The following is a 12,180-nucleotide window of genomic DNA, read 5'->3' on the forward strand; positions in this document are numbered from 1 at the left end:
TTTAAGATGACACTCATCACTTTAACAGAAAAGTCCGACGAATTGGTTAACTGCTAAATGTATAAGGATATTAAAGCCTGTTATCAGCATCTATGCAGGTTACAGCGAGATATGTGTTTAATATAAAATAATGTATTTTGCTTATCAGTTCTGGACATACAAGGTTCTATATTCTTTTAGAATATAAACATCTCTGCGTTTTTCATAAGTTCAGCCTTTTAGTTCAATTTTGTAAATAAACATTATCTATAAGGGTTGCTTATTGGTTGCTGGTATGTGTATTAATGAGTTGGGTTCTTAAATATAAAGTGCTACAGCTATCTTGCAGACTTTAATAGCTGGGACTTCAGTGAAAAGGTAGGTTACATCAAAACTAACTATTAAGGTTTAATTGTGTAAATGATTAGTAATAGATTTAGCGTTAAACGAGTCTTTGAAAAAGGAACCGGCTAATGTTGCATATTTAGAAAAAGTCCGCGCTATGTGTTTACTGTGGTTGTTAAATAATTCTTATGTCGACATTATGGGTGGTAGAGGAAAACTGGTTTTGTGAGGTTTGATGGTGTCATATAGTTGTGGTGTGCGGGAGTCGGTCTTGCATAGGTAGGAATAAATGGTTTACTGATATTGTTTTGTTTTGTTTCATTTGTAGAAGCATTTTGTTTATTTGGTTTTCATGTGTATTTGTTGCATTTGTGTGTATTGGTTTAAATTTTTTGTATCTGATAAGATGTTATTCATTGTTTTAATGTATATATTTGTATTCATAATAATTATCTGATTTTAGAATATTGATGTTATTGTCATGTTTTAGGTTGTTTTTTGTTTTCTTTCCTGTGAAATTGTGTTGCTAGAAGACTAGTGATCCATTCCATATTAACAGAAAATACCAATAAAACAATGGAAAACAACCACCAGAAAGAAGATAACTTTGACAACAATTTCATCCACAACCTATCTTTCCAGGTAAAACTGAAAACAACTATTTCCCTGAAAAACCTAAAAACAGTATCTTAAACGCCTTTTTCAAAAAATTCTCACGCAAAATCGTCAACATAATTTCACAGAAACGGTCAGTTACAAATTCTCTTCATAAACCTGAAGATGACCTAAGAAGGTCGAAACGTCATTCTCTGCTTTATTTGAAATGAAAGTTAAAATCAAACTGATGAAGTGTGTTTTAGTTTCTAAAACATATATTTAGCTTTTAAATATGTGTTATTTATAATTACCCAAGAGATTAAACAGAACTATTTTTATTTACAGCTAATTTTATTATTTTATAATAGAACCACCTGTTATTATTTACTATATAGAGCAATAGAATAGAAATTATTAATATACCGGAGAAGACCTTTCTTTTAACACATTTACTAACGAAAAGTCAACTGGACAGTGTGTGAATAATTGATATAATATTAAGATGTACAATCGACTCGTTTTGTGATTGAGGAGATTTGCGACAATTACTAGAAGAGTAACATTAAATGGTTACGTTCTCTCACCCCGATATCTCCAGGGCGAACTGGAATATTGATTTCAATTTCTCAGAATGTTCCCAATAAATCCCAGATCAACGTTTTCGTTGTTACAAACAAGATCAGATGAACTGATCAAGATAGAAACAGTATAATGAGAAGAGGTTTAAGGAGTCTATTATTTTAGTATATAAGACAAGAATAAAAATAGTTTAGAATTTTTTTTAATTTTGCGCAAAGCTACTTTGGGCTAGCAGTCCCAAATTTAGCAGTGTAAGACTAGAGAGAAGACAGCTACTCATCACCACCCACCGCCAACTCTTGAGCTACTCTTTTACCAACGAATAGTGGGATTGACCGTCACATTATAACATGCTGGGAGGCCGAGCATGTTTGGTGTGAGCGGGATTCGAACCCGCAACCTTCGGATTACGAGTCAAACGCCTTAACACACTTGGCCATGTTGGGCCAAAAATATTTTAGAATTTCACTTAAAGCTGGCGGAGGGCTATTTGTCCTAGCCGTCCATAATTTAGGAGTGTAAGACAAAAGAGGGAAGGCAGCTACTCATCACCACCTACCGCTAACTCTTGGACAACTCTTTTACCAAAGAATAGTGGCATTAATCGTACATTATAACTATCCCACGGCTAAAAGAGTAAATAACGAGTATTTGAACCAAAGTCCTACAAATTGCGAGTCGAGCGCTTTATCCACTAGACTATGTTGGGCTGTTGTTTAGAAAGAAAAATGGTTGTTTTGAAGAACAACAAGAGACTAAAACAAAAACATGATCACTTTTATCACTATTATAACGCCTCCCAGCGGCACAGCGGTATGTTTGCGGGCTCAAACTGCTAGAAAATGGGTTTCGATACCCCTGGCTGGTAGAGCACAAATGCTCCATTGTGTAGCTTTGTGTTTAATTCTAAATAATTAATTAATCACTATTATAATAATTGGATTGTAAGATTTTATGGTCATGGCACATATCAGAAAGACAAGGTTAGTACACAAGTACACGAGCGGATCGGGGCTAAGTGGTTACTGTGTTCGTACTGTGAATCAGAGGATTTGAGGTTCGAAGCCTGTTGCCTCAAAAAGGCACTACATGATTTCGGACCGCGAAAGATGATTAAATATGACTAATTAGTCAAAACGATAGTAAGCTAAGAGTTGGCGAAGCGGTTGTGACTAACTGTCCATCGTGTACGGCTGTGCGCAAATATATTAATGTATATGTTTTGCATTAAATGTATGGAACAAACACACTATAGAATATGGATTTCTTAAAGTTCAACTGCTTTGGTGAACTAATATTTTTTGTGCCTGAAGTAAGCTTACTGATAACATGCTGCGTAGTAAATAAATTTACAGTAGTGATTAAAGATTTCTATTTTACCTACAGTTACGACAGAACGTGTTCGTACCCCTGCGTCCCGAGTAGTTTTTTGCTCATATCTTAAAAAGTATAACGATTAGGCTAATAGACGTATAATATATTATAAACATTATGCTAACACACATCTGCATAAATTTTTATGTAAAGTAAGCAACAAATAAACTGTTTATAAACAAATTACCAAAAATAGGAGGAGCAGAAAGTGTTCGTACATTTCAGAACGTATGAAAAAACTGATATTCCCGTAAAAATTTGGTTTAGTTTGGCGAATAAACTACATTATACCATCCCAGAACTAGACACTGGGTTCATAATTATTGAAATTTAGCCAGCAAACAATTTACTTCTGGCAATTTAGCGCCGTCTCCGTCATTATCTGCTTGATCATCATGGCGAACAGGTAACAACTGTTCAGTGATTTAAAAAACCGAATTATTCTGAATTACAATCTCGTGTGTATCTTTCCAGTATTGCTACACAACTTAATGTGCCGAAATCTACTGTTCAAGGCATAATTGCCAATTTTAAGTTAACAGGATCAACTGCTAATCTCTCTCGTTCCGAACGTCCCACCAAAATTCCAGAGAGAACCAAGAGGAAGGTTCTCAGAGAAGTTAGTAGGAACCCTTGTTTAACACGTAATGGCATACAGAAACTGTTAAGGGAAACTGGGGTTGAAGTAATCACCTCTACAGTTTCGAACATGTTACGCTCTTCTGGGTTCAAAGCATGCCGTCCTTGTAGAACCCCATATTTAAAGCCTGCTCATTTAGAAGCACGATTGAGGTATAAAAGAAAGCATGTAAATAAACCCTTTACCTATTGGAAGAGTATTCTTTGGTCAGACGATACTAACATCGAACTTTCGGCCACAATGATGTTCGCAATATTTTCCGTAAGAAGAGGGAACGAAATTTTTCAAAGAACACCGTCCATACAGTTAAACACGGAGGTGGTTCGATCATGCTATGGGGTTCCTTCAGCTCTTCCGGTGTAGGCAGCCTTCACCGCGTCAACGGAATCATGAAAAAAGAAGAGTACGTTGATATATTAAGCACTTATATCAAGAATGATGCTCGGAACTTGCGGCATGGGCGTCGTTGGATCTTCCAGCACGACAATGACCCTAAGTACACATCAAAATATGTGCAATCCTGGTTGCAGAGGAACCATATAAGGATTCTGGAGTGGCCATCGCAGTTACCCGATCTCAACCCAATTGAAAACGTTTGGCGTAAGTTGAAGACCAAGGTTCATCAGCGTCATCCAAAAAACTTGCAAGAGTTGGAGGCCTTCTGTAAAGAAGAATGGAAGATAATACCAGTCGAGTACTGTTAAACGATCATGGAGCTATGAGGAGAGATTGCGCCAAGTAATTCACCTGAAAGGCTACATAACTGACCATTAAAGTAGACGCACGAACACTTTCTTCCCCTCCCATGTTTGATTATTTGTTTATAAACAGTTTATGTGTCGTTCAATGTACGTAAAAAATTATGTAGATCTGTGTTATTATAATATTTATAATATACCGTACTTTCATTATCGTACTCGTGATACTTTTTAAGTTATGAGGACAAAACTACTCACGACGCAGGGGTACGAACACTTTCTGTCGTAACTGTACAATTTTCAAAACATGAGTTTTTAAGGCACTAGCAATTGAAGAAGAAATTACAATAAACAATCAAGATAAACTAGCTGACAATGTCACAAGACTAACTGTTTATTAACTTTTTTTCTGCACATATTTTAAACATTTTAATGCATTTAGTACTTTACATTTTAATTCCAGAGAAATCCAAGAAGATTTATTTAGGTGTTGGTAATGATCGATATTCAATCGTGGGTCATTTTGTTAGAAACTGCTGTGTGTTATTCAGTAGATTTATATGTCCGTCATTAATATTTGATTGAAATGTTAATTATTTGAGGCGTAGGATTCAAGTTTTGAAGGAAGAAAGTTCCAATCTAGAATTGACTTTCCACCAGATCCAGACTTCAGTCCCGGTTATTAACAACATAGAAACAACTATTCGCAAGACTTCTCTGAAAACTGTAACATATTAGTAGCCAAAACGTAGGATACAAACTATTTAGTGTCTAGTTATAAAAATTAAAGAAAATAAATAATATAAATATACAAATAAAACTATTTACTAAATAGCAATTACAGTTAGGGGAACATGTAGGCTACTAATCATTTTAACGAGTGCTTTTGTCACAGATTCACAGTAAATTCAGACAAGTAAACATGAAGCCCGTAACTTTGTCCAAAAACCGTCCCCAGGTTATTCTCTCGTAGTATATCTGTGTTGTTCTTAAAAATCGAACTTCCGCCAAGGATCATATAGGTAAGGGTACAACAAACAGAAGATTTGATCAAAAAAATAAGGAAAGTGTGCTGTATTTGATAACTTAACTAAACTTTATTTGGTTAAAAAATAAATAGATTAGATATATTTAAACACAGTAATACAAATAACTAATTATAAATAACAGAAACGTGTGCATATTTACTCAGACAAGTGAACTAATACCTCTATTTGGTCATTGGATCAGTGAATAGTTGACCAGTTTTGTCTCTCAAAATGAATCGCTGCTGAGCTAGTTACGATAAAAGCCAACTAGAATTGAACTAAAAAAGAAAGTGTACCTAAATTCAACACGTTCATTGTTGATTTGATAGCATCACCTTTGGACCTTTATTTTTTCACAGCAGTGGTCAGTGGTATCGTGCGGTCAACGTTAAAAAAAACAATATAACAGTTACTATATATATTATTGCAATATTTTCTGACACAGAGTTAATATTACCTACTATAGATAACGATTAAACAAAGAAACTAGAACAAAGTAATCTGGTCGACTTCCTGAACCACGTGTTTATACTAAAACTTCAAAGAAACTAAATAAACAACAAATAAAATGTTCAAATTTTTTATTCAACAAAAGTGGGTAAGAAATCATATGATAAACCAGCATATCAAACCTTTTTTCACCTGTCTGTTTCAGACTTATCCTCAAGTTGATAATAAAACTTAACTATAAAACAAAGAAGCTTTAAACTACAACATGTTTAAGAAGCACGTTAATTTTATTTCATTCATAGGGACATGGATAGCACAACCGTTTTACAATTAATTACATTAACTGACAAAATAAGATGAAACTATTAACAAAGAATTGCATTATTTAAATAAAATATTTTATCAGTGATTCATAACTAATAATCTGAAAACTCGTACTTTGATATATATATATTCAAGTAAAATTAAAATCATAACCTTTGAATACTTGTTATGAAGTTATGTGTGAAACGGCATTTGTTAAAGTTGAGAGAGTGTGAGAAAACAGTTGGTTTTCACTCAGTTTGTAAGAAATTAGGTAAATTCAATATTTTTAAATTTATAGAGAATTGTTGGAATGAGCAGACATACAAGTCCCCTTTATTTAATTAACCTGGTGTGTAGTGTACAATATCCCCATGATTATGAAACTTCGCCGGATATTCCTAATAAATCCCCAGATTTATATATATATATACTGATATATAGGACACAATTACAAAGTCAGAATGAAAGCGACTGGTTCAACATGGGTTTGAGAAAGAAATAGAACAGACAGAAGTCCAACTAAAATAGAAAAAGATGTGAGGAAGGATGAATTCGACAGAGAGGTAAAGGAAGGAGGTCATATACTGTCACTAAGAAATAAGAACCACTTTTAAATCTGCCAGTAATAAACAGCGAATTTATTTTGTGTTTGCGTTGGTATGAGTCAATTTCTCTTAAGAAAAGTACGGCCTCAATAAAATTAATGGGTGTGCAAAGTGAAGTGTAAAAATGCACAATCAGAACAAAGCACTATAAGAATTAGAGTTCAGCAATTCCTAAGAAATGTAGCCCAGCAACGAAATAAGAGCTTGAAGTTGGAACCATAGTAACAGAAATTGAGGAGAAAAATCAACTTAGTGTGGCAGTTAAATAGGGAAAGGAAATAAGTAAGTTTTTGTTCTTACCTGTTTTACTTTTGACGGTGTTTCAGTTAATACGTACTGGTTATAAATTGTGTGGCTTAATGTTTAAAAGTAAAGAGCTAATAATCGATGGTAAGAGAACTGGAAATCATAACAAGTCAGTTGGTAAACAAATGTAAATAATGGAGATTAACATGTAGTAACAGTAAAATAATAATAAGATTTGCCAAACTATAATTAAGCCAGGAGTCACAACAGATAATTTTTCTGAGCTTATGATAAGTGAAATTTCTCCGAATATGAGTGGTATTGATAGTTTGAAATAGTTAAAAGTGAAACGTGTGGAAATAGAAAATGAGAATAAAAGTTTGCAAATAGAAGATTAGAAAAACATTAGAGCTGAAGTTAAAAGACAGACAGAAGCAGAGATAATTCGAGTTGGTGGTGAAAGAAAGTCAGGGTAGTTAAGTCTGATCCTAGAGTATGAAAGAAACACAAAAGCGATATAATGTGTTTTTCTATGAATATAAAAAGCTAACGAGAAGAGAGGAATAGCAGTCACAGTTTATCAAACTACCTGGGAAGGTATTAGCAACATGCAATAAGGTTGAATTAAAGTATATCATAAAGAAATGGACTATTTTTTGAAATATATGATGTTACGAAAACACGCAGGTTAAAGAAATCAATTTACTGTAGTAAAAATACAATACCCTATAACCCGAGCGCTCGGTTTTTGTTTATTTTGTTTGTTTGTTTTTTGAATTTCGCGCAAAGCTACATGAGGTCTAACTGCGCTAGCTGTCCCTAATTTAGCAGTGTAAGACTAGAGGGAAGGCAGCTAGTCATCACCACCCACCGCCAACTCTTGGGCTACTCTTTACCAAAGAATAGGAGGATTGACAGTCACATTATAACGCCGCCACTGCTGAAAGGTTGAGCATGTTAGGTGGAAGGGGGATTTGAACTCGCGACCCTCAGATTACGAGTCAAACGCTTTAACCCACCTGGCCATGCCGAGCCTTTTGTGTTAAGAGATATATGATTTAGATCCGGAGATTTATGGCAGGAAATTCAGCGAAGTAGAAAAAATATCAAATTAAAACAACGTTTCATCACTGTTAAAGTAACATCATCATATGCTAGTAACAACTAAATACGACAGTTAAATACATCCATTGGTGACGTCACCAACATAACGTTGAGCTACAAATCAACTCCTTATGTTTTATTTAACATATGTTTGTATTCCTTCATTCAAATAGGTTTTTAGTTTTACGTTTATTATTATTTGTTCTCGACAAGTAATTTTACAAATTTTATTTTCATTACAGTGTTCCGTATTTTTAAAATGTTGGTGCACATTTGACGAAGCACGTCCATGTTCCGCTATTCTAATGGTTAAATTCCTACCAGTCTCCCATATATACAGATTATTACAGTTCGTAAATTATACGCTGTAAATTACTATCTCTCAGCTGTTGTTAACTAATTCTATTTTTCAAGATTGTAGTGAAGGATTTTCTTAGTAGAAGATTAATCTGTCTTCAATTAAGAATGCATAATTTCTTTCTAATTCTTATTAGAATATTTTTACCATATTTGATGAACCAAGTACATACTGAATTATAGAATAAACCAAATCCTCTAAATGACTTTGTTTTCTCTTGTCAACCTATCAGTTATTAAGCATTTTCTATGTTAACAGGATAATCATGTATTCACCAATACATTTTCTATATAATGTACTTCCTTATTTAACTCTTCTTTTGAATCGCAATTATTTTTTTTACAGTCAATTATTTTTTTATGATTATTAGTCTTTAAACCTGTGTTGATCTGACAACTGATTAAATTAAATACATTATATATTTCCTTTCTAAATATCTTTGTTTTAAAAGCATTATTAACCTAAGACATAATTAGTCATGACATAAAAAAAAGATAACTCACTTCACTCTTATTCTCATGAGTAAATTTAGTATTAGGATGTAATGAGTTTCAAAATACTAAAAACTGTTCAATCATTCGTTCAAAAACATAGCCAGCAAATGTATTATTAACATATCTCCTAAAAAGCATAATTATAAATTAACCGTATTCTAAACTTTATAATCAAGAATGCTCATAAAGATATTAGGTATAACATGTGTTATTTCCTCAATCCGATTGTAAACTTTCTCATGAAATTAAAATATAGTTTGTGTTGCTGTAAAGTTTAACTTCTGAGGGAAGTTGTGTTATTGGATTTTCTTCTTGTATAACGCAAGAAATCGCACAATCAATAGGTTCATTTATTGGTACTTGTGTAAATAATGAAACTGTGTGAGAGGAGATATAAAATTGATAAAAGGAGTTAAAAATTAGGAAATATTTTAGAACTTATGCATCTCCTACAGTGTCAGTAGTTAATACTATCTGATGAAGATTATATATTGATATGAGAAAGTTCGATGAAGTTACTATTGCCGATTCCTACAGTTAACTCTAATGGAGGATATGATAAATAATATTAACCAAATACAGTATATTTAATTAAAACAGATTTATATATACATACATATGTAAGAAATGGAGTAGTGAAACAATCTAAAGAAGATTGTTATGATACATCGGAATAACGTCGAGATAAGACAGAAACACAGCAGAGATCAAATACTATCAACAACCGTAAACGTATTCAGGAAAAGAAGGGAAGTGTGTTATGAAGATATGTTTAATAAAATTCTTTTGAAGTTGAGAAAGTGTGAAAAAAACAGTTGGTTTTCAGTCTTTCTATAAAGATTTAGGAGATTGAAGTATTCCAAATCACTACAAAATAGTGAGTGGATATAGCAGTCTTCGTTTCTGATATAAGAGACTACAAGACATCTTTGGTTATGAAACGTTGTAATCTGATATATGGGAAACAAGTTCAAGATCAGAAAGAAAGGAATCAGTTCGGAGTAGGTCTAAGAAAGGGATATAAAAGACAGGAGTTTCACTAAAAAACAAACGAACTGGGAGGTGTGAGAAAGAACGAATAAACTGAAAGAGGCAAAGGAAGAAAGTAATGTGTTGTGAGTAAAAACAAACCTTCTTCTAAATGTATGTGTTTTTATTACCAGTAACACTTTTTTTTATGTTTAGAATGGTGTGAGTCAATTCATGATAAGAACAATTAAAACCTGAATAAGTTTGATGAACACACTTAGGTAAGGTGCACAACACTACCATAACAATCTTTCGTATACTAATACATAAAATATACCTTTGAATAAAAATATTTACTCATACACTATTCAACTTTAAAAACAAAGTAACATATTACACAAGACAAAAATATTATTTTTTAATAAAAAACGTATAATACGTGTTAATGTATAATTTATTTTCGAGCATAACAGACATTATCTACTTATAAAGAAGAAAGAAGCAAAGCAATTTGAAAAAGGTAATTTCAATAACTTTCCAGACAATATGTTTATGTTAAAATTTCATAGAAATTAAAAATAAAAAAGTAAATATTCCTATGTCACTAAAGGATGTAAAATGCATTTCATATATTAACATATCACATATTCAATGTTTGTTTTTTATTTGTTTTGTTTTTAACTTCAAATATCTTTGTAAATCTCATGATACTTGTATTTGCTTTACGATATATAGGAATAAAAATTTACTTTAGTTTGTCTAATGTAAGAAGTTTCTGCTTATTTATTCTACTGGGTTAGAAAAAAAACCGTTTATTTTCCTAGTTTTATAATACACACACACATATACATCCTACCTTGTCAATTGTGATGTGTCCGAATAGTCGAATTAATTTCAATAAGCAAACGATAATTCTCGTAAAATGAATTTAATAAGAATGTAATAAGATTCTTTCAACGCACAACCTTGTTCCAAAAACCATAGAATTATTCGAAAAATATTTCGGTTGATACGTTTACAAAGTAGTAATAAATTGAAATAAGGGGTATCGTCTAAGCCATCAAAAGGTTCAAAGGGTAGAAAGTCCAGTCACAAGAAAAATGTCATAAGCTAATAATACTGAAGTTTCTAATTAATGAGAATTTTTGTGTAATAGAAGAAGTAACGGTTTCTTAGGCAGTGAATAGAAATAGACTTTACTACAAGTTAACATTCATAAATGCGGCTGTCAAGCTAAGACCTTTTGGACCCTGTAAGACATAGAAGATTGTTATAACGGAGCTACGGCTACATTCATATCTAGAAAATTCTGAACAATGAAAACAAGATATAGCTTGGACGTTTTTAAACTTTATTACAATTGGTTTCGATCGTTGGGACTTGGTATTTAGTAGAGTTAGGAAGACAGTGAATATTATGGAATGAGTTTATTTTTTATCTCACTCAAAAGGAATGGCAATAAATGATAGTTCAGTCCTCAGACGAATTTCAACTAAACCTTATCAGTTCTAAGTTATGTTAGCTTATAAAGAGACTACACGTGCACACTAAATATTTTAAAAAGTGGACCTGCCATCGATTATCTCGTTTGGTTTAACTAATGGTTGTGTTTATGATATGAAATGATGTGATAAACAGTCCAAAATAACACACATTTGCTTATAACTGTATATATGTATAGAGAATATCGCCGAATATAAGCACGAAAACGTCTGCTCACGCACACTTTAAACTTCTCACAAATCTCAACTTGTGAAGTCAGAGGAACGTAAATTAGGTTTTACTAGCAAACAATAATAATCCTTCAAAAAAAGTTTTAATACATTATTAGTTAGTATAATGTTTCATTTCTAAAGGTAGCTCCCGTAGTGATCAAACTTTGATACTGGCTTGTGATTAGTAAAAGATAGATATTAAGTGATATCTTTTTGCACTTCTGATTTTGAATCCAAATCAGTAAATTTAGAGTAATGTAGAGAAACATTATCTTAAATACACACCTCAACTTCGATTGGAACTTTTGATAAACAAGCAAATAGTTTGCTCTTAAACATATTTTATCAGCTTGTGATGAAAGATTAAGTATAATCACGTAGAAACTCTACGTCCTGAGTAATATTTCACGCAGCCAATCAGCCCGTTACTAACTGGTCCACTGGAATTTAACGACCACGATTATCACGCCTTAGGTGAAGGCAGCGCAGGCAGCTGTGCCTTCACTACTGTATTGATTATTCCAGTAAATACAGCTTCACCTCAAACTGAACAGGAGTGTACGGTTCCTCAACTCTTGAATCTCTCCACGTTAATAAGCACTGCCATCAAAATCGAATGTCAGCAGTTTTGAAAGACGGTTACTGAAGTCTTTACCATGGCTTCCAAAAGAAATTGTATTCGTGTTAGCATCG

This window comes from Tachypleus tridentatus, chromosome 9 (genome assembly GCF_004210375.1).
Source record: "Tachypleus tridentatus isolate NWPU-2018 chromosome 9, ASM421037v1, whole genome shotgun sequence".
Taxonomy (NCBI): domain Eukaryota; kingdom Metazoa; phylum Arthropoda; class Merostomata; order Xiphosura; family Limulidae; genus Tachypleus; species Tachypleus tridentatus.